Source organism: Gymnogyps californianus, chromosome 12 (assembly GCF_018139145.2).
Source record: "Gymnogyps californianus isolate 813 chromosome 12, ASM1813914v2, whole genome shotgun sequence".
NCBI classification, from domain to species: domain Eukaryota; kingdom Metazoa; phylum Chordata; class Aves; order Accipitriformes; family Cathartidae; genus Gymnogyps; species Gymnogyps californianus.
Window position 1 is genome coordinate 17,265,974 of NC_059482.1, and position 23,779 is coordinate 17,289,752.

The window sequence follows — 23,779 nt, forward strand, 5'->3', positions numbered from 1 at the left end:
GGAAAGCCTGGACATCTCTTTATGACATGGAAGATTAAATTTAAAATGATTATCCAGATTATTGAATCGCTAAGAGGATCAATGGATTTAATAATATTCTTAATGCAGAACAGGATAATTGCTTATTCTTGCTGAAACTAGCGGGAAGAACAGGTACTGCTTCATCACCTTTCGCAAACCCAGAAAGTTAAAATTAATACCAAAGTTGTTTTCCTTTAATGGCTCTTCAGCAACTAGCTATCTAAATCTAGTTAGCTGCAGATAGCAGCTTCACATTTGATTACAAAATCTTAGATGGAAAACAAAGGATCTCAAGACACAGATTCTAAATCTTTAAGCTTCTTAACATGCTCATGATTTCTTTAACGTAATAAGTCAAACTCAGTAGTATGTTGACTGATTTTTGTTGTGAAACTATAGAGTACTGTTGTGCAAGAATGGGAAGTGAGTCATTTTATTAGACATATTCTTCCTTTTACAGCTATTAATAGTGATAAAAGATAAATAAAAAAGGTATCATTTAAGTACCAACTTGGGTAGCATGACTGTCTCTTCAATCTCAAAATGTTTATGAAAGGAATTATAAATATATATGATAAATGTTTAGTATTTTCTACTTAATCTAATAATCTGTTGGGTTTTCTTAATTAAAGGTTAACATCATTGACTCAAAAAGTTTGTAAGACCCTTACGGAATAATTTTGTTACTATATAATTATATGATAAACTACAATGAAAAACTAAAAAAAAAAAAGATAAAATGTTTACAAAGCTCTTGTTTATAAACATTTGCTGCTTTTTACTTGGCACAAATATGTATTTGATAGGAACATTTGCTCAAATACCTTTATAGCACAATAAACTGATGCAAATAACTTATGTCCATTTCCTATCATTTATGTTACACAAAACATAAATCAGTCTTCTCACTCCTTTCTCAACATCTCAGCCTAACTGATAATACACTTTGAAATCAGTCCATAGTGGTAGAATAGCTCTTTTTACCAAAGGAACTCACTGTTGGCTGCCTTCCCAAAAGCAAGCAGAGTTTTCTGACAAGGGGCATACATTTGGGTTCACAAACAGGAAGAGATGAAGCCAGCATCCCTCCCATTTCATCAGTCATTTCCCTCAATTACAATGGAATAATTTGAGTAGTAGCTTAATTCAGTCTTGCATACCTAGAAGCACAGTTACAGCAGCCTATGCAGAAGGGCATTTAAAGGTACAACCTAACCCAAGTAGCTAAAATACAAATAACAAATGGTAATTTGCACTTTCAAGTACTTTACTCAGACTGTATATTACTCTACTAAATCTGAATTCATTGATATTTTTCATCTTTGACAAGAGTAGGCCATTACATAGAATATTCATTCTGAAGGAAGTTAATCTTCATTAATCACAATGGCTGTATCATTGACACAGTGCCTACATTAATTCAATTAGACATTTTATTTTTCTGTTCCACACTAGTAATGTACTTGTTTCAAACTGTGAAATTGTTTGTGCTAGCTACGATTTTGGATGAAATCTGTTGTTTGACTACCTCATGGGAAATTATTAGGAGACACGAGATCTTAGCTAGGGGAAGAAAGGAAAAAAAAGTATGCGTGTGAAAATAGCATTACACATACCAGAATTGTTGTGGGCTTGTTTTTAAAATAGGCCCTGTCTAACATCCTGTTTCAAGACATGAAAATACATTACTTTTAGTTTGGATTGAGATCTTCTTTGACGATCTAGGTTCCATGCTATTAAAACTGAAGAAAAACAGTTTCATGCATCCAGTGGAACATCTTCAACTGGGGCTTTTTTTGATCTCTTACCTGTAACAGCTCTTATCATGCCATTCCATCTTTAAAAATCAATGTCTTCATCTGTGATATTTTCTCCTATTTCTCAGTAGGAGAAACTCACAGCAGTATCAAATCATTCAATTGTATTGAGGATCAACTGCAGTACTGCCTTTTATGTTGTTCTTTATGATGGTCTTTATGACACTGAACACTACTTCCCCCCAGTGCACACGAACAATAAAGCTATACTGTAAACAGCTATGTACCTATATACAGCAGCTTATAGTTGTATACTCTAGCTCCATCTAACTAACTTTCAAGGTAAATGACAGAATCACAGAATGGCTGAGTTTGGAAGGGACCTCTGGAGGTCATCTGGTCCAATTAACCTGGCTCAAGCAGGACTATGCAGAGCTGGTTGCCCAGGACTATGTCTAGACTGCTTTTGAATATCTCCAGGGAGGGAGACTCCACAATCTCCAGTATTTGTCTCATTCTGGGAAAGCTATAGAAACAACATGCTAAAATTACATTTTTCACACAAAAAAACCCCAATACAAGTGTAAGTAGAATTTAATTCATAGGTATGTCCATTAGTAATATATTAGACAGCATCATACATGCAAGGTCTAAAAGAAGCATGACCTTCAGTGCATAAATTAAAGCCTTTTTTCCTCTTTCAGTTTTGTCTAGAGCTAACCTAGCCAAACAGTTGGGAATAATGACAAGTGTTATGTTACTTGTATCACATAGCAGTTTTAACATTTATTCATCTGACAGAAATAAAAAAGCTTGAAAACCTTATGAACCAGGTTATGCACCTTCATAAAAAGCCTATTACCCACATTTTGCAACACTTCCCCTGCCTGCCCCCCCCCCCCAAATTTAGACTGTACTCCACTTCACCTGGTGTCCACCTTGAAAAGAAGCAGTTTAAGCAGGTGCAATTGGTAGGATACCTTACACCACTTAAAAGGGAAAACAGTCCCCCATTTTCAGCTCTTCATTAAATTTACATTTCAGCTTGCAGGTTAAGCAGAGGCTTGTGCTAAAACACTGGTTTCCCATTTACTTGTAAGGACAAGTAAGAGAGAGAACACAAGTAAGAGAAAAGAACACATTTAAGAATATTTAAACACCAATGCTTCCAGCAATCATTTCACAATCTTTAAAAAAGTGATGGTATCTTAACTATTGACTGTTTCTCCATACAGACATCAATGATTATGTTAAAAATCAGATTTCTTTTAGCAATACAGAATTGCTGCCTTTCAGTATTCCTTCACCTGTCTAATGCAGGATGTAGAAAGCAAGAAACACTAAATCGAACACAAATGTGTATGTGTGATCAGATGCAGAGTTTTGCCCTTAAGCACCTCTTAAAAATGGAAGCAACTACTTTTTCAGGCAGAGGAGAAGCCGCCATTACACAGAAGTAGGGGGGGAAAAAAACAAACAAAAAAAAAAACCCCAACCAAACCCCCATAGCTAACTCTCTTTCTCACACAGTCAATGCAACAAGAATTCTCCAGAGGCTGTTCAGCTCAACTGAAAGTCTGTCCTGTAATAAATGCATGAACACAGCTAGACGCAAAACGTCAGAGCTGCACTAATACTGCTCTGGGCTTGATCTTTTGACTTATACAAGAGTAAACCAAAATGAATTGGATGGAATGAAGCAGAAGTTCCTGATTTTTAAGCTAGTCTCAGTACCCTTTTAAATACAAATATTGATGGAATTATTCCACTGGTGAGACAGAGGCATTCAACAGTTTCAGTGATAATTTCTTTGAACCAAAGATTTTGGATATAAGGGACAGGATACTATTGTTTTAAATAAAGGTATATTTAGACTGTCATTCTGAAGAAGCTGGATGTACTGAAAGGAAAACAAGATAACAAGATTAAATAATGGTGATAATGTGGCACACAAATAACGGGAGGTGCTAAATTTGTATTAAAGAGACCAGAGAACATAGTGTCTATTTTTTATACCCAGGGCACTATAAATGTTCAAGCAATCCCCAGTGGTCTTAAAAGAAAAAGCAGCAGAAGGAGGAAAGGAGAGACTGGCTTCCAAATGATCACTGCTGAACTGTACTATGTGAGAGGAAAAAGAAATTTAATCTGCTCAGGACACTTACTCCTTATCACAGTGTGTCTTCAAAAAAAGATTTAATTACTTAAGCTTGGATATATTTGTCAGTATATGGCATGTTACTATACTGGGATTAATGCTCTGAAGCACCTCCCTTTGTCACCTGAGATTTTCCCTGAATGTGTCTCATGTATAACTAAATACCATGTTTAGCAATGAGTCTTATGTAAGAGTCCTTCTGCTTCTGTTTCCACAGAGCTTATGCTAAAAACAAGTGACTGATTTAAGTGACATTGGTAGGCCCTTTGAGAGTAATTCTCCTTATTATCTTATCAGTGGTCAAGTCATGGAAGTGTGAAACTTATCTAAGGATTATATCTGGAAAGGATCATTATTAAAAAGACAGTATCTCAAATTGTTTATTATATTCATGCTATTTATTACCTAACATATACTTAAAAGCCACACCCCTGACATACTGGCATACTGTTTTGACTGCATGCTTATATAAACAGTATTACAGAATTCAGATCAAGTTCCCCTCAAGAATATAACAAAAAGTAAAACAGCGAACCCAAAAGGCAAAAAGACTAAAAAAAAACTTGTCTGAGCACAAAAAAAGTCAAAATAATCCAGAATGAAATGAAGCACAGTATCTGTATACAGGGACAGAGAGAAGCAGGAATACATTCTTCCCGATATCAAAGAATTTCATCAAGGAAGAAAAGTTAAGAGTTGGTCATACACAGCCCTCCTGTTGCTCTGAAAAATTCTCAGTTCAGAGTAGCACTGAAGAATTGTCCCAGGAATGCAAACATAAATGTCTGTATTTCTATAACACTTCAAAATCTGTATTATCTATGAACTATTTCAACTTCATCAAGCACGTGTTTTCTTCAGTCTGTTTGGAATCTACTTTTTAATCTAGATCTCTACAGATAGCACACTGCATCCCTGCAGAGCCCTAGCAATTTCTTTAGGGACTCTGCCTGGGCCCAGTGTACCAGCAATGCAAATCACATGTGCAGATACTATCTGAGGAATTAAATTAATATATAAACTAGATCTCTTATTTATAGAATATTCTGAACTCCAGACCAATACAAATTACCTGCAAACTACACTGAGGTAAACTCCATTTCCTAAACATTTGCAAAGCTACAACCAGTACCTTTACAATCCCAGGGCTCTTCGGGCTGCCTTGGTGGCACACATACCCACCAATTTTATGGCATTCCCATAACAAAAACATGCACAAAGAGAAAAAACATCCAATTACAAGCCAATCAAGAGCTGAAGTCTTCTGAAATACTCTACATCTTTGCTGTGTTTAACCATATGATCAACACTGGTACTGACTGGAACCAACGTTCAGATTATGCACTCCTGTCTGTCTTTTATCCAGGCAAGGAACAACTCCTAAACCAAAATATATTGCATTATTCAGCTACCAACTACTTTTTAGGACAATTACTTTCCTCTTTATTTCAGCGGCAAAGATACTGTTGTCTTATCACCAGACATCTACATGCACTATACAGAGACACTAGTGCACATGCTTCACATACTTCTCAAAATTGTTGTTGACATTCAGTTTGTACTCAGACATACATTTAAAAAAAAAAAAAAAAAAAAAGAGACACAGTGGTAGTGCAGACATGACTATGCACCATATGCACCAGACTAAGGGAGGACAAAGCATAGTTCTGAGGGAATTCACATCTGACTGCTTCAGAGTCATCTTCCCATTCTATGCTGAACTCCCAGGTAAAAAGCTCATTTTCTTAGCTTTGGAAGGGCAAGCAGATTTGGATTTCATTTACAGCAGGAGCAAATGGCACATTAATTCTGAAGTGGCCTTTGGCCATCTAACTGCCACTTCATCTAGTTATGTGGTACTAAAACTTTTCCTGGTATGCAAGCCTCGTTTATCCTTCCTTTACCATAGAAATAAAGTATTCATAAACTAAAAACAAAATGCCTTCCAACACCATCCAGCTTGTAAAATAACTCCCTGTAAAGAACAAATCTAACATAGTAAACTGGCCAGTGGCTTTCCAACTTTAAATGGCTAATAGACAGCCAGCTGTTTGCCATGCCATTAAAGTACTCTGATAAACTCTTTACGGCAGGTGGGAGTTAGAATGTGATTTAATAACTGCCAAATGAATCATTTATGAGCAAATCTTATTTTAACTAGAATGTTTTACTTTATAATGCAAATTGTGCAACTGCACTGCATACTAGAGCTACAGATTATAACTAAAGATTTTAGAATAAATGATTAAGAAATATATTGTGCTCTTCAAACAATGATGGTCATTTTTATTGACGAAGTTAAGCACTATTCCCTGAATGACAATAAGTTTCTACATCATACAGCTGACAGCTCATTTCAAGATGGCATAGTACAACCCACAATTTACAGAAAACAGTCTTCCAATACAGAAGAACACAAACTGTATTAGGCGGGCTGGAGGAAGTATTTTAAAAGCAAAACAACAAAAAACAACCCACACTCTCAAGAATCCAGAAAGCTTTAATACAGGATTACGTTTTTGCATTCAATATATACCTATGTCTTATCTCCCGTAAGGTTGTTAGCTCACAAGCCACTGAAGCTGTTTTACTACTAAAATATCTCACCAATGAGCACCCATCCGCTTCCTATAATCAGTTCACTTTAACCTAAGCATATTAAAGAATCAATATTAAGAGGGGTAAGGAAGAGTCATCCTGCAACATTGTCTCAGGCTACAAGAGTCAGCTGAATTCAGCTTTTTACTCATGCTAGCTTATAATGGGAAGAAAGAGTTTACTAGCAGAAAGAAAGGGCAAAGAACTATTAAAGGGTAAAAGAACTATCTTCTATCTATATGTTAAGGTCTTAGCAGCAGGAGCACTCAAAATAATTATAGTACTACTCCAGTAAATAAGCATACTTTTAAATATAATCCTGATTCACAGGTACCACCCACTTAATTGCTTCTTTCATAAATTCTGCACAATCCATACATCATAAGAAAATATCAAAAAAGGTTTTGCATAACAGCATTAAAGTGGAATGTTATGTTGTAATGACTCACCTGCTAAAGGTAAAGCCTGCCACTGCTTGTAACTAGAGCCAGATTCATCATCTATTTTGTAGGCAGATTAAACTTGTGAGAGCAGAAGCAAAACATGAATGCATGAAAAGTTATGCAGTGCTGTCTTCTATTCCCGCTGTTAGATAAAAATATTCCTAGTGAAAGTTAGGAATGGGGCACACATTTTCTCAAGATCTGAATCTAAAAGCCGTATTTCCCTTCATCTAATTTCTCTAGCAAACTACAAGTCACAGAAGGTAACTAATGTATGAAGATTATCTCTTTCTTACTCTTGCAGTGTGAAAATTAGGTGCGAGTCAAACTGAATCCAAGCACAAGAAAAGAGAAAAGAAAAAGCCTTTTCAAGAAACAGAAGTGTCATGGAGAGCAATGACAAAGTTATCCTGAAGGACAGATACTAAAGAAACACAAGATTTACTTCTGTGAAACAGCAGGCTAGAGAGATCACTATGATGGAATTTACTAAAGCTATAGTTAGTTATTAAACTACAGTTTTGAGGTCAGGCCTCGGAGTTGAAGAATATTTACCCATCTGCACTTCAAACACAAAGGGAATGCTAAAACTAGAAAAGTGTTTCTTAGCATTATGTACATACTTTTGTTTCACTGAAAGACAAGCAGGTAACTCAAAAACACTGACCCTATACAAGCTGAAGAGCCACAGGTATTTTGTTTGTTTTTTGCTTCCATGCAAACAAATCAGCTACTACATACAAACTGCCACCCACAAAATGACTGATCCTTTCTGCAACAGTTACCACCAGAAAACGTTCAATGAGGACTGTCTCTTGGAAAGTATAAAATGATACATTTTCTTAAACCCCAGTAATCTTCAAAATCAATTTCATTCCATCAGCGCTCCTTGATGAGGGAGTGGTTTTTATTCTGCAAATCTATTTGCCTTTTAAGTTTTTGTACAGTTTTAGCATCCACAGCCATCCTGCAGTAATGAAGTCCACAGTTACACTTTGCGTTCTCTAAAAGTTTGAGACTCCCACTTATTTAATAGTGCAGAAAATTAGCAGTGCTTCATTTGTCTAAGACATCAAGTAGTTGATAATTCATAAGATCCAGAACATTTCTCCACCATGCCCTTCAGATCACCTCACTTGGGGCAATAAGATCTAGCTTGCTGTTTGACAAGCAAATTTACCATAAATCTACAACACTTATAGCTATAATGAATCCCATTTTAAAGGAATATTAATAAAATGTAATGAAAACAAAAACATTTTAGACAGTTTAGAGCATTAACAAAATCTTACTATTGCCTGACAACTCCAGAAGCTAACTTGATATCTACTTCTGGTTAGAGTACAGACTGTGACAACATTGTATGCTTTGACATGAATGACATTAAAGACCAAGGCTCTCAGTAAGTATGGTAATTGGGGATGTCTGTGTATCCTTAATAAATGGAATATTGGTTTGAAATGCTGTACAGTTTTCTAATACGGCAAAGATTTAACAGAGTTTTCCAAGGACATCACAATCTTTTGAAACAAGATGCAAAACTAGAATAAAGTTAAAAGTATGATTTTTCCATAATTAAGGAACATAAAAATTTCTTTGCTAGTTCACATGCATATTTTATAAAAAAGTAGTTATATAATTTCCTAAAACTATTATACAATCTAATCAATGTTACTTAAAAATACATCAACTAATCATGTTAACATATTATTTAAGCACCTGAGTTTAAAGTTGACATTTAGATAGCTCCATTTCACGTGTATAATTCATATATGTAGGCTAAGAAAAAGCATTACTATTCAGCAAAAGCATGACTTCATTTAGCCATAAAGAAGTGCTTCATTTAAACCTAGTGTTTATATGTGACAGAACTGAAAAGCATATCTTTGAAGAAAAACAGCAACTGAATTTGCAGACATGGCACTATCTAATCCTGGTTTTGCAGAGATGCTGACCTAATACTCCACCTGAATTAATGAGAACTGTGCCTATGTAAACCAAGCCTGTGTTGTCCTCTCTGGTACAATGAAGCAATTTCAGTTTCAAGGAACAAAAACAACCACTGGACATTCCTAAGAGGCAGACCTTGATCACACTTCTGGAAATGTGATCTTACTGTGATCCTTGAATAGGAATTAAGTTGCTAAAAGATATCTTTTAAACATTGCTTTCACTCTTTAGTTTATTTGAATAAAACCACATTTTATGTCCACTGTTTCTAGTCAGTCTTATTTCTTGCCAGTAGACCTCTTAACTGAAATTATGCTCCCAATTACAACCTTTAAAATCAACAGCATTCAGGCTAATATAGCTGTAGAAAGCTCCCTTACTTAATCTTATGAGAAATGGATAAGGATGAGGAGGGGAAGAGACAAAAGAGACATTCAGTGGGATATCTCAAAAGGGTGGATTTTACTATAAGCTTTCCAAAAGCATGAAATTTAGAATAACACTAATTCTTTTCAAGACTAAATTGGGGGAAGATTTCCTCTCAACTTGCATTTCAAGACAATCTCAGAAAATATCTAGAAAGCATTGTGAGGTAAATTACTAATTTGTTGCCATTCCATGCTTTGTAGGCAACTGTAATCAAGATTATTTAATATGTTCTCTGTTACATGAAAAATACCATAGAATTCAACTTGGTTGCATTGCATGGACATCTGGAAAATATTTTAAGATATTCAGAAGTATAATCCTTGCTGCTCTCTATCATCACATCATCTCATTTGCAATGTTACTCCCCTACGTTGCCTTGAAGGGTTGCAGCATCCAATATCTTGCCCATAAATAGAGAGCCATGCTTAGTGCACACATCTGTAATTCTGGATGTAGGCAAGCAACAAAGGAAGCTTTAAGAATGGACAGACTCTTTTTTTTTCTTTTACTTTTTTTCTTATACAAGCTACTGACTGGGATGGGACCAACATGATCAACTTTTACGACATTTGCCAGTATTTCTCCATCATTTATATCTATAATCTTAATTTAGCTTCTCACCAATTCCACAGTACAGGAATTTATTTTGCGTGAGTGCAAGAATCCACACAACACATACAGAAATATCAATATACCTCTAAGGGAATAACTAACATTTTAAAAAGCTTTCTAAAAAATAAGCCATAAGAATTTAAACAACAAAAAATCCTAAACACACCCTGTAGGACTGCACAGATTGGGGGGGGGAGGGTTAATGCTCAAATGCTGTAGTGCACTCTACACACAAACAGTAATAAAAATCTATCACTTAATCATTTACATGTTGTGTAAAACAGCAGTCTCCTTTTAGTTAAGAGCTGCTTTATGTCGTTTTCATCGATACAAATGTTGCCCAAGTGATTGTGTGGGAGAATACAAGAACAGACTGTAATAAAATTAAAAATAACTTTCCAAGGAAATAGTATTTGGAAGGATTAATTACAGAAGTTCAAACAGGAGGCCATATGCTTTTCCCTTTCTTTACTATTGAGCATACAGTATGCCTGTAATAAAACGGGGAGGGGAAAAAAGCTAGTCAAAGCAAACTGATTCAAGTATCAGGTAATGATTCAAGATATCTTTACAATTTTGTGTGCCTGAATATAGTTTATGTAGTCATTTGACTTCTATGCTTAAAATTTTAATCAGCTGTGGTCATTTGTGGAATAAAACAGTTAGCCCTTTGCCACTATTCCCATATAGCAGGTATTTTTTGAGTGCTAAATACATGAAAAATCAGTAGTATGGGTATATTTCCTCCTTACGTCAAATTTTCTACTCCAAATATAAGATATTCTTCCAAGACAAAGGCCATCAAAGATCACAGCTGCAAACAGTGCATGCATAAGGACTTTCTTAAAGTTTACAAGAATAATTTTTTTTTATGCTTTCCATTTAAGTAGTACATAGTAAAAAAAGTCATTGTGACTTGACAAAACTTCACTAAAACTTCACATTAACATGCTGAAATAAAAAGTATACGTTCAAGTGTTTTTCTGATGGAGTCCAAAGTCTTAACTTGAGAAAATGGGTTACTTTTCCATTTGCATAAGAAAATCTTAACATCTTTCCTTAATTTGATCAGTTTAATATTTTCAAAAATATAACACTGATTTTGCAAGCAAGAGCTGATGGAACTTAAACAGAATTTGCTAGTGGAAAAATCAGAGCAGAGACATAAAAAAAAAAAAATCAGAGACACTTTTATCCCAACTAAGTCATGTGCAATGTGACCAAGACATCAAAATTCTCCAGACATTCATTACCATGGGTGTTACTCTCTTATTCAACTAAATCTATAAGCTTTTTAATGTCATAATAAGTTCCTTATCTGTTGCCATCAGTATCTTAAAAAGTAGGCCAACACATGAAAATTCAGTTTAAAGATACAATGAAAAAAGTCAATGACATAAGGTAACATTATTAGATATCACAGTGCTGTATGGCCCCAGAATATAATGTTGGAAGAGGAGGAAAGTGTTGGTTCTCATCCCATAACCTCCATGAAAAACAATAATAATTAAAAAAAAAATATCTTACCTTTTTACTTGCATAAATCAATAGAGAAAAGTGGTATTAAAAGAACCAGTTGGGGGAAAGTGCTTGAAGTGCCCTATACTCTGCAAGAAGCCACAGCTTTCTTGGAAAACAATTTCCCAAGAAATGTCAAATTGTTCTAGACAAAAAAATGAAAATGAAACAACTGATCAATAGCATGTTTTTCAAGTGTATTTAAATAAAGCCCTAGTAAAAAAAACTCTATAGAATTATTAATACTTATTAGATGACAGAAAAAAGTAATTGGTATTACTTTCCTTGTTCTCTCTATATCAGTCTGTTTGAAACTCCATTTTATGTAATAACATAATGATGCACTGAAAGTTTTCTACAAATGTAAATCCATCACATCTAAAGTGAAAAATCCACTAACAGTAAAGCTGGTTTCTATATTGTTTAAACGTAATGCACTACTCAGTCTAAATCATAAGGGAATAAGGCACTTAAAATAGGGTGTCACATTTCGAGGTAATAAATAGCAGATTGATTCAACCTCCCAGTTGATCCTGCAGTTTACTTACAAGATGGAAAATAAAGTATTGAAGCCACTGTGATTTACTTCTCAGAAATGAGACACTCTGTATTAGTGTAAATGAATGCAAAAGTCCTGCATTGACAATTTATTACGTTCTTAGTCCAAGCCCTGATTAGATCAAATTGCAGTCTTTGAGCACACTGAATATACCTCACTTCAGTTTCCAGTGAACACTATCAGCTATGTATTAAAAAAACCCAAACAAAACCAAAACCACCCCCACTCCAAAACACAAAACTTTCTCCAGTACATTCTTTTTCAAAGCATGTTTGTCTCCTGATTTGTCAATACTTAGGGAAAGGTGTTCTACCCTAACAGAAAATCCATTACTTAAGAATGTTTACCTATGGGATTTTTCTTTTTAGACTTTCTTTTTAGAAAGTCTTACCTAAAATAGTGGAATTTGGAGGAATTCTCAGCATCAGTAAAGCTCTGAAGTCAGTGAAAATCTCCCTCCACTAATGTTAGAATAAATGGAATTGAGATATAAAATGACATTTAATAGTAATACCCCAAGACAGAAGGCAGGAATCATGTATTTCAGTGAACTGTCTCAATTTCTTCCATTTAATCCCAGGCATTTTGGATGTTTTCACATTTGAATTTTATTAGCTTTATTAAGCAAAGATTGTATAGATGGTCTTAAAATAGAAATTATTGCATTTAGATCTTAATTTGCCTACTAAATATTTTCACTGGTATGGATTTATTTAAAACTTAGAGAGACTTTGCAGTGAAATCTGACCTACATCCTAATTTTAGCCCACTTTCCTAATACTGAAGATCAAACACCCATTTTCACTTTACCATGCATATATAAATTGCATCCAAAGAGACTGTACATTTTAGTTATTGTTAACTATGTTTTTCAAGTTACAGATTGCCTTTAAAAGTTAATCTACATAGAAACCAATGTGATTTCTAAAAAACACCTGCACAATTTTAATGTGCCAAAATATTTCTTCATGCAAATTTGAAGATTTGTGCAAAAAATTACTTTTTTGCACCGAGTTGTGCAGATGTCACAGCTGTGACGTCTGCCCTCCCTCCCATTGCAACTCAGCAAAATATTTGGAGTTTTCCTATTGTGAGCATATGAACGCTGCCATTAACATCAATATCATATTTCTGTCAGTCGTAGGCCATCACAAATAAACTAATATAAATACTTGCCCAGCTACAATGTACATGCAAGGGTCAAAGCTGATCAAAATTGCTTTCAAAACATGGTTCCATTGAGCTTAATTATTTCAAGCACTTTCAGCAACTATGATAGAAAACACAGTACCCCGCTTCCATAACTACCATAGCACCACAGTAGAGACGACAATCAAGACCAGGAAAACTGTTATAAACAAGCTGTTCTGAGAAGCTGACAACTTACATAGCCTTCCATGACAGAATCCTAAACACTTTATTTCTATCCACATAAATGCTTTCTGCATTGAAATATATGGAACAGTGGTGTCATCTAAAATTTCTACTGATCTATTGCTGCTGCCCCTATTACAGAAAATGTAAATGGGAACTTAATCATCAGATATATAAAGTACTTTCTATTCTAAATGAATTATCAAAATAGTAATATAGTTCAAAGAAAATATACTAAGGTACTGAGTCTTTTAAATGCATAAGCTATCATATACAATAGTATTTTTTCAGATTTTTTTTAATCTCGTAATACAGTTTCCTTGGGTTTTGCCAAAAATATTCATAACAATACTATCAAGCAATACTTTCAGCAACAAAATTTATTTACCTCCAAAAGATATTCCAGGATTGACAGGAAACAGCCAACAATTCCATGTTAGTTTCTAGTCTATTACTGCAATTAATGCTATTCAAGTGTTTCCAGAGAGCCCTGCTCTGCTTACTCCAGAAGGCACACTGATATTCCTTATTGTTTCTACAATAGCACAAACATTGAGATGGATGTTCAATTTTTAAAGCAAAGCACAGGACACTAAAGCAGCAACAGTTCTTATAGTCCTATTTGAGAAACAAAGAAAACTAAGTATGTGGGATCCCAACTAAAGTACAAAGGACAACTGGTGTCTGTGCACCTAGACTCTGTGAGCACAGTGTGATGGGCTTCAAGACTCCACAGAAATTCGTGGCCTTCAGTTCAGACTTGGTTAAGGAAGCCCAAAATTGCATTTTAATTTAAGGGCATCTTTACTAATGAATTCAAAGGAGTACCAAAAATATTTCAGAATTCCCATAGCTAGAGTAAATCTCTTATTCAAGTGACCCAAAAAGGTTTCTCATTTCGCACCACAAGAACCCCTTCCCTCAACCTTTTTTCCCATTATGATCTTTTGGAGAACAATGTGATTATTTCACTTTTTACCACCCACTGGCTTAACAATATGCAGATTTTCAGCTGCTGCATCTCTTCTTACTCTTATGGTAACTGGCATTCATAGAACAGTATCTTAGCTTTTACTTTGACTCTTCCCTTTGCTACTTTCCCGAACTCATTTAATTCTTAGCTTTTTTACTGAGCTTCTCACTGTGCTATCTGCCCTCCATGAGGCAGTCATCCTCCTCTTCCATTAGAGTTATGTCCATGAGAGCCCCAGCCTCAAGAAATCTAACTCGCCTGTTTCATTCCGATCCTTCTTGGCCAATCTAGTGCCTCAGTGCTAAAAATCTCCTCTTGCTGATATCCCAAATTTATTTTCATTTGCTTTACCATGTAGTTTATGTGACCAGTACGCCAATGAAAAGGCTTTACTGTAACACTTTCCGAGTATTTGATGTTTTCCCTAAAACTTCATCTCCACAGATTGCCAGATTATGTGAAAACATGGTGGGGGTTTTGGGGGTGGGTTTTTTCATTGTTTGGTTGGTGGGGTTTTTTTTAGGGGTGATGGTGTTTTGTTGGGTTTTTTTTTTTTTCTTATTTTTTGGTTTTTTTAAAGAGGCTTTTCTTGTCCTTCTAGGACTTGCATAAGAAAACTTAGGACTGCAGACATCAGTGACTGATCATGCTCTGTTACAAAATGTGCCTCTGGATACAAGGAAAGACTACTTTATCATTCTAAAACATTATTACTATTTTGCATAAGATGTTACACAATTCATAGAAAATAACCATACAATCATTGCACAGTGCTGACAGTTCCAAGGCATGTATAGGTACACTCAAATTTAGGATTAAAAAAAGAAAAGCTCTGATTTGAGGTGATCGGATCAAACCATTTCAAATGATATGCGGAAAAAGTGCAGAAAAAACGCTTGTGCAAGAAAAAAAAGTTAAAAAATAATCAATCTGTCTTCAGCTCCAGAACAAAGCAGGTAAAGGACACAAGTTTCAAATGTTACATTTGGGATGGAAAGGACTAGGATTTTTAGAGTGAACAAAATTAGTACTGCTCATTCACTGTTTACTAGAGCTTCATTGTTGCCATGTTGAATAACAAAAAGATTCTTGTCATTTCCAGCTATTGCTACCATATCACACAGAGCTCAGTTTTCAGACCAACTCTTCTTAATTCAGAAGATGCCCAAGAAAGTGATTTTAGAATTATCTGTCTGACAGAATAAAAAAAGTAGTATAATGAAGACAGAATGATTTAGAAAGGAACTTAAGGTGGTATCTAGGCTGCTTCCACCAAAAGCACTCAATTAACCACAATGTCCTCTGGAGTACTATCGGTGCAATTCTCTCAACTTCTGAAGCAAACATACGTCCCGGGAACAGGCAGAAGCTTGTAGGACTGTATTCAGCTTAATGTAAATTAGAACAGGTTCTGAAGTGCTCCATACAGTCAGGGCTGGCTTACTGAGTTTCAGTCTTAATGAAAGGAGCATTCTAAGATCTGCACATCTTTTAAATTTGCAACTTAATCATGCAACCTATCATTAAACTTTGATAAATAATAGTCTAATGTAGCCAATCAAATGGTAGTATATAGATCCATATCTATTTTTAAATTCACTTGATTTTTAACAACAAGCTTTTCTAAGGGCATGTTATTCTGTATTAACTGTGGCGTCTTTGCAGCCTTTTCGTTATCTTTTCTTTGGTAAAGATACAACTTATCCTAATTTTATCCTAAAATATAAATAAAATAGAGGAAAAAATCTTTATAGTGAATGTTTTGATATTTAAATTACTTATCTTTCTCCAATGGATTCTAGTGATTAATGAATCCCAATTTCGCAGATAATTTTTTCCACACTTTTAATTTCACATACATTCAAGACCTTTTTTGCACCTGAAAATATTTATCTACTTTCCCCCTCACATTCTTCTTCTAGTAATAGAAGTCTGAGTTCCAAAAAGTCAGCACTGATATCTTTGAAATACCACACTTACTGTGCTCCAGTATATTCTAAGTCTGGTGACAACAAATATTAAGTTTCCTAATGCTTTTTAAAATTTTTATGCATAATAAATTTGTTTTTCATATTTATGTTATATCCAGTTTTCCACAAAAGCAGTTCATTGTTCTTAGCTTTCAGAGAGGGAGGCACAACAAAATCAAACTTATGTACTCGTGAGATGCTTGCTTTTTTTTTTTTTTTTTAATATATCTACATATATAGCAGCCTTTAAACATTAGGAAAAAACAGTTGCTTTCAGGTAACCTATATTTCTATATTTTCTCAGTGCATAAGCATGCAAATAACTGCTTAAACAGCATCCCCCTTCCACAGACTTTTTATATTCAAAATCACACCAGGTCTACTTTGCAAAGATGTCTGTTGAATACAGTTGGCAGTTTCTGCCAACAAAAAACCCCTGAGTATCTGATGAATAATGGTCACATAAATTGTTAAAAAAAGGTAGAAAGCAATACTATGGTAGAGGACTAGAATCAGCAATATTTTAATACAGTTCTAGGTAAAAAGTGGTTTTCTATAATTATCTGCTACCTTTTTGCAAAAGGTCTGATGCCTGCCAGCGTGCAACTACAAATGAAAGGCCCTTGTCTTCAAAACCCAAACTAGCAGAATTTTTTGTAATATTAAGGACCTTGAACAAGGAGTAGGGAGTAATTCAGTACTTTAATCTAGTAAATATTTTAAAGGTTTGTCATCTGCACTTTAATGTCTATCTTTTCACCAGGTGCATAATAGCTTTAACACTGCAAAAGAAGGATCTATACATATCTCTTATGCCATAAAACACTAATCAGTGTAAACTTCAAAGCTTTTACTTGAGAGTGTAAACTTCTAAGAAAGATTAGATAACTACTGAGCAGGTGCAATCCAGGAACAAAAATAGATGGAAACATAATAAAGGAAGCCAGACAAAGCTGTTGCTAAAAAAATTTCCCTCCTTATTAAAAAGGAATGACCATAGCAAAAAAAGAAATTAAGATGTAATTACCGTATCTGATAAGGCTAGCCAAGCATTTTGCAGTTATTTCTTCAAAATTTGAGTTCCTCATCCAAAGGCGAATATATTATTTTGGATTTCACCTTTGCATAAGCAGATTTTTATATTCTCTTCTCTTGCAGTCAAGTTCAACATATTCTATAAAAAAATTAAAACTTAACCATATTCACATTAAAGGGCACAACGCACAGTCCTAACTTGCGCAATATTTGACAATTTTCTTTAAAACATTACAATTTTATATAAAGCATTCAACACTTGAATTCCAATGCTGTAATGTTCACTGAAGCCAAAAATTTCATAATCTCCTCAAACACATTCAAGTAATAGTCACATACTGAAGCACTCACAGGCACCCTGATGAATTAAGGAACTTACTTAATGAGATTAAGTTCACACAGGTATTTCAAGTAAGTACTGTCCACTTCTTACTTTCCATTGTGAACTGGAACTAACCACGAAGAGAAAAACATAAGCTAAATATACATGGAAACTTTGCTATTTTTGTCTGATGACAATACATTTCATACATATCCAAACTCAAGAGTAGAAAAACTTTGTATTTCATTTTAAAGTCTTCAGACAAAATGTTTGGTTGTTCTCATGTGTAATGAAAATGGCCAAGTGGTATTAAAGTGACAGCTTAGTATGCAGAAATAAAAGCATGAGCCCACTGCCAGCAATCTCACCAAGATCTGTAGAACTAATCAGCATTAGAAGAGGGTTGTTTACAAAAAGCTAATAGCAATTATCACTTTTTTTTTTTAAAGTGTGCATCTTTATATTTCCGTTTCCCTGAAACACCACATCCCTTTCCATTGCATGTAAGTACATACTTTTTCATGTTTGGTTTTTGGTTTTCTGGTTGTTTTTTTTCCTTCTCTTTCAGAACCTCAGAAAGTTTGGCTCAATCAATCAGTCAGGCCAGTTAGATTGGCTGCTTTGTCACTTACCAAATTCTGTATTACAAAAACATTGGGTATTTATAACAGCATGTCCCTCTTTCTTTCAGACTAAATGGCCTGTTTTCCTGAGCAATGGAGTTGTTCTATCCTCATTACTCCCATTAACCTGTGAATTTAAATCAGCTGTCATAAAAATAAAAGGTGCAGGAAGCAGCTTTGATCAGAAACAAGCTTTCATTATCTTTTGTTTTAGAGAGAACACAGACTTTAGATAAAAACTATGAGCAAGCCAGCATCTATGTAAGCTATTAAACTGGATGGTTAATTCCGGGCAAAATATGCTTATTTGCAGAGGGCATAGCAGAAGCATATTCTACACTGAAATTCCAGTAAAACTTTTAGAACAATATCCTGCCTCTCAGAAATGAGTATTAGACTGCTGTTTACTGCATAGGAGACAGATATTAGCGAATTTTGGTCTGCGCAAAGAAAAACACCAGCCACCATAATATAGCCATCATATTCAGGCAGATATTTCTTTAGGTACTGTTTGCAATATCCCATGCCTAACAAACTGCCTAGTGCAGCGTTCTCAAACTGCTTTTACAGTATAAGGCTCTGAATAAAGCTGCACTTGAGTCAGCCAGCGATGGGGATCCTACAATGAAAAAAAATCTCATGTAAAATCCTGGGCATGCTCCCATTGACTGGAGAATTTATAGTGGCTAGTAGGCAGTAATACCTTGCTCAAGTAGCTCTTCTCCTGGTGCATATAAACTAATTTAATACATTCACATCAACAACTTGCATACCACATCCTTATCGCATCACTGCCACTCCATCTTTTCTATTGGAATACTGTCACATTTTCACTCCCAGAGAGTTCTTGGCATTAAACTGGAGAGAACCCGAACCATTATAAAATGAAAATACCTGATCTTTCAGTTAAAAATGCTAAAGTACATGTGTAACAACCTCATGGGAATTATAGATATTTTCTTTATTTTGCTCAGATAAAGTTATTATCCCCATCTTTGCTTATTCAATCCATTGATAACATAGCATTTGTGAACAGATAATTGTATTACTGGAGTTACCTACTCATAGCTTACCTGTCTAGTATTTTAGATAAAGATACATATCTAGCTGGAAAACTATCCAGTCAAACATTTTCAAAAGATGTCACTGTAGTTTGGCACAAAAATCTTAGAATATTTTTTTCCAAGTAGATTTCATTTTAATCTTAAGGTAACATGGAGTATACCATAACAAACAAGAGTACATCATTATGTATTCAACATAACTGCTATGCAACAACCATCTATTTTACATCTGACTTGCAAAGTAAACTGAGAATCCAGGACACATTCATTTATTATTCCCTGTAAGATACCATAACTTAAAGTAGTTTTTTTCATTTCACTCATTTTAGAATTACATATAGACAGATTTAAATATTTTTTACCTTCAAGTTTAACTACCATAGTAACTTTTACATATAAACCTTGGAATTGCGTTCATTTGGAAGTGCGTTCTCAGCGTGAAGCATGCAATTATACACTGCAAGGTATACATATACGCCGGTCCACAAATTTTGTATTATGCAGAATGTTTCTTTAGAGGAAAGAAGGGAAACGAGAGTCTCCAGCATGTGGTCTTCCAGAAAGAGTCTTTCTTGGGGCCACTATGAGTGGGCTCAGGCAGCCATTGCAGAGGCCTGCTTCCACCAAGGGATGGCAGAGGAGCTGCCTAGACCCTCAACAACTGGTATGTGGTAAGCATGCAAGAATAGGGCTAGTATACAAAAATCTGAGCAAGTACCTGCCATTTCAGACTGGTACCAGTCACTAGTGGGTACAAGCACACGGAATATATCAGAGAAAATGGCAAAGAGGTGAGGGGAAGAGAATTGTTCCAGTACAAGAAGTGTCTGTAGTTCAAATGAGAGCAAGCATAGGTCACATGAGTACTGTTTAGATCTGTATCTCAAATGCATTCATTTTTCTGACTGTGGACAAAGAAACCTGCAGGATTACAATCAAGTCACTTTAATTTAAGAAATGTTATTAGTTCCAAATTATATCAAAGTATTCTTGTTCCAGCTTTATATTTCTAGTTGCTAGAAATAAAAAAAGGGAATTATTTTGTAGACAGTGCTTGATACTCTTCTTCCCTGGTGGCCACTAGAGAGATGAAACAATAGTTCTCACCTTTGCAATGCCAACAAAACCAAACTGAGACACTGTGTAAAGCAACAGGCACAATCGAGCAAGTAAGGACACAACACAAAAGACAACTTTGCATTGAGGTGGCAACCTATCTAAATTACAAATGTAGGAAACCCTCATTTCTGCATTAAAATAATAAGTGATATAATAATCACTTTGTCTCCTTCTTTCTAAAGGAATAAGCCATTTCCATGCTGTCTATGAAACTGTCACTTGGTGATGCTGCAAAACCCATCCAACTTTCATTTAGTTGTGACAAAAAAGGAAACTAATGAACTCTGAATAATGAAGACATTTATAATGCAAACCTAATGTGTCTATATACGGCCTCAGATTCTTACCTGATATGGCTAACGTGATAAAAAGCTAGCATTTTTAGCACGGGGGGGGCTCCATTTCTTTTCATTGTTAGATGTCATTTCCTTTTTTATAACAAATATTTAATATTCCATGAATTAGTTTTATTGATCAGTTACTCTAATCAAGCAGTGTTAAACAAAAACAAAAAAAAATACCTAAACTACAAAACTTTATTTAAGGTACTATGTACCAAATAAACCCAGCTGTTGCTCATTTTGTGAAACGGGTATACAAAAGAAGATCAAATAGAATTCATCAAGACAGAAAGCGATATGTGAGCCTATTAATTTCTGAGACTTGTCAATAAAAACAGTAAAGCAAGATACCTTGTAGTCTAGCTCGCCTGTTCCACAGGAACAACTAGTTTAACTAGGTAAGACAAACTGCTTACTTGTTAGACAGAAGCTAGGTATAACGAGAATAATGTGCGTTAGCTAGATATTTTCATTAAAGCAGAGTGTGTGTATATATATAAATCAGAAAATGATCTAAAATAGAAAGTATGACTTGAAAACACTTTTATATGAAAGCTTCTAGTTTCAAGCAATGAAGCATCTGCAAGTAACAAACATGTGGGTTTTTTAAGCAACATACAGACAGTTGTTCTAACAAAGGAAACCTGAACAACGAATTGTAAGTCCCACTTGTAAATCGGCTGAGGCTATTCCAACATACCTACCTACTCAAATCCTTGTTCAACAGATAATCAGAGACGAGTTTTGATCAAGAGTTCTACTACAGCAGAAAGGCCTACAGGTATAAAACAAATGTGTTGTTTAAACAAAACTATAACTAAAACACAGCAGCTCACACAGTAAGGATCCACAAGTAGTTGTTACAGATTGTCTCTGTTGATAACAGAGCTACTCTTTCCTGAATAAGTTTGCAAGTATTCCATAGGTTGTCATTCTCATTTTACCTTACTACTTAGCACATTAGAAACTGAAATTCTCCTTAATGACAGTAAGTTATTAGTTGATAGCAAAGAAGCTTGCCCTTCTTATGTGCTGACCAGGTCACACAAAGAAGGGGAAGGTGAGTAGCCATATTAAAATGCTTTCTCTTCTCCCAAATCCCTCAGGGGAAGGTCCTTACCACTGTGCCAATGAATTTCTTATGGCTGCCTCCATCATAAATACTCTGATTAAAATGTAAATTCAACCAACCTATCAGCTTCCCATTAAGAGGACTCTTTAAAAACACCATTAATCAACTGAGAGATATGTAGTGAAATACCACTTATCAATTCTAACTGCTTATGACAGTTAACAAAGCTTTATATTTGCCCCAAACATGTGCTGATCTATCAATTATGCCAGGGTTCACTCTCACGCTAATTGTACATTTTCTTCTCTAATGCATTTTTGCTGTTATCTCATAGGCTAATGAAAGCCAGGAAATCAATACATATAAATTATACATGCAAAGAAGGACTGCTGTGAACATAAAGTTTCTAATTAATTGCACTTGATTAATTTATATCCTTTAATTATCTTGCTAAGCCACAAACAACATAAATATCCTTGCAATCTGGTTATTGCTATGTCAGTCATAAAAAAAAGCAGACACAGTAAATCTATGAAATCTAGCAAACTCCATTGCCAAAAAACACAGTATGGCATAACACATAAATATAACTGGACTTACTCAAGACACCTATGAATAATTTTAGTGTGACAAATTACCACTAAATATGTTGTATAGTTATTTGACTAAGGTTATAATGATGTTATAACTTTACATGTAGCATACAGGGTAAGCAAAATGCAGGCTTATCATGCAGGATTATGGAGGCTGTTAGTTGTATTCATAAAACAGATTTGCAATACAGATGTATGTGATATTGATATGTGATTGGTTACTGTCAGGGACCAAATTATCAATATTCTAAATTAGGGCATTACTGGTTTTCTGCACTTAAGATCACATGGGAATTTGTTTGTAGAGTTATCTGAACGCCAGAAATGCACACAATCAGGACATAATAATAACAGACCCAACTCTAAGCAGAGTTAAATAAGAGCCACCACACTGTCTTTTGTAAGAGGCAATTGGCCAAATATAAATTCTTCCATTATGTGAGTAGTTGTAACTGTAGATACTTTTTTTTTTCCTTTCAAATTTTGTCCACTTTGGTAAACCAACCATATGTCACTGTTCTGAAATCTAATCCTATCAATCCACCAGGCTTGATCTCTGTCTTACACGACAGCATATTACTGAATATCTGTATCTACAACTTTCATAAACGTGTAAAAAGAAACTGTATCTGTCTACAGGGAGACTCAGACAGAGACCATCTGTCAGTGACTAAAGCTATTCTTTAAAAAAGAAAACATTCATCTGGGATTTGCCCTTTACAGAGTAAACCCACTTAACCTCCCAATAAGATTAACTGTTATTTGTTTCCATTAAACAAAAATGACCACGCTAATATGCATTTAATAGTACTAACATTGAGAGAAACATGAACTTCAACAATTTTTAAATTCTTTAAAATCATAAAACTTGTTATTTCATGACAGCTATTTTATTATTCATAACTAACTTTCATTTTGCATTACAAGCTTTCTTCCCTGAAGTTGAGACTAAAAATGAAAAAAATAAAATCAAGGTAAATATTGAAAATAAGACAGCAGGCTGGAGTCTGCCACATATTATAGATAGCAATGACTGTATATAAATTAAGGCTCAATAACGCATATAAAAACTCAATACCTTTGGAGCACTGATGATTTTCACCTGTGCCCTCAACATCTAGGCATTTACAAAGAAAGGTATTTAACTAGATTGATTATATGAGGCTGTCTGAGTAGAGTTAGTGCAATGTAATAGAGACTGTGCTTCTCGCTGCAGCAGCACAAGTCACTGAACCAGCCTGAAGCTAT

The 23,779-nt window shown here is 34.8% G+C and overlaps 1 long non-coding RNA gene across 2 annotated transcripts in view; it reads right to left on the bottom strand.

Annotated features, from left to right (window-relative positions):
- Positions 1 to 23,779, bottom strand: part of LOC127021257 (uncharacterized) — a 217,875-nt gene that overhangs the window by 166,363 nt on the left and 27,733 nt on the right. The window contains exon 4 of one of the 2 annotated variants that reach the window (XR_007767187.1): positions 11,496 to 11,631. The exons of the other annotated variant lie outside the window; for it this stretch is intronic. This is a non-coding gene — a long non-coding RNA (uncharacterized LOC127021257). The remainder of the gene's footprint in view (positions 1 to 11,495; positions 11,632 to 23,779) is intronic. 2 annotated transcript variants of the gene reach the window in all.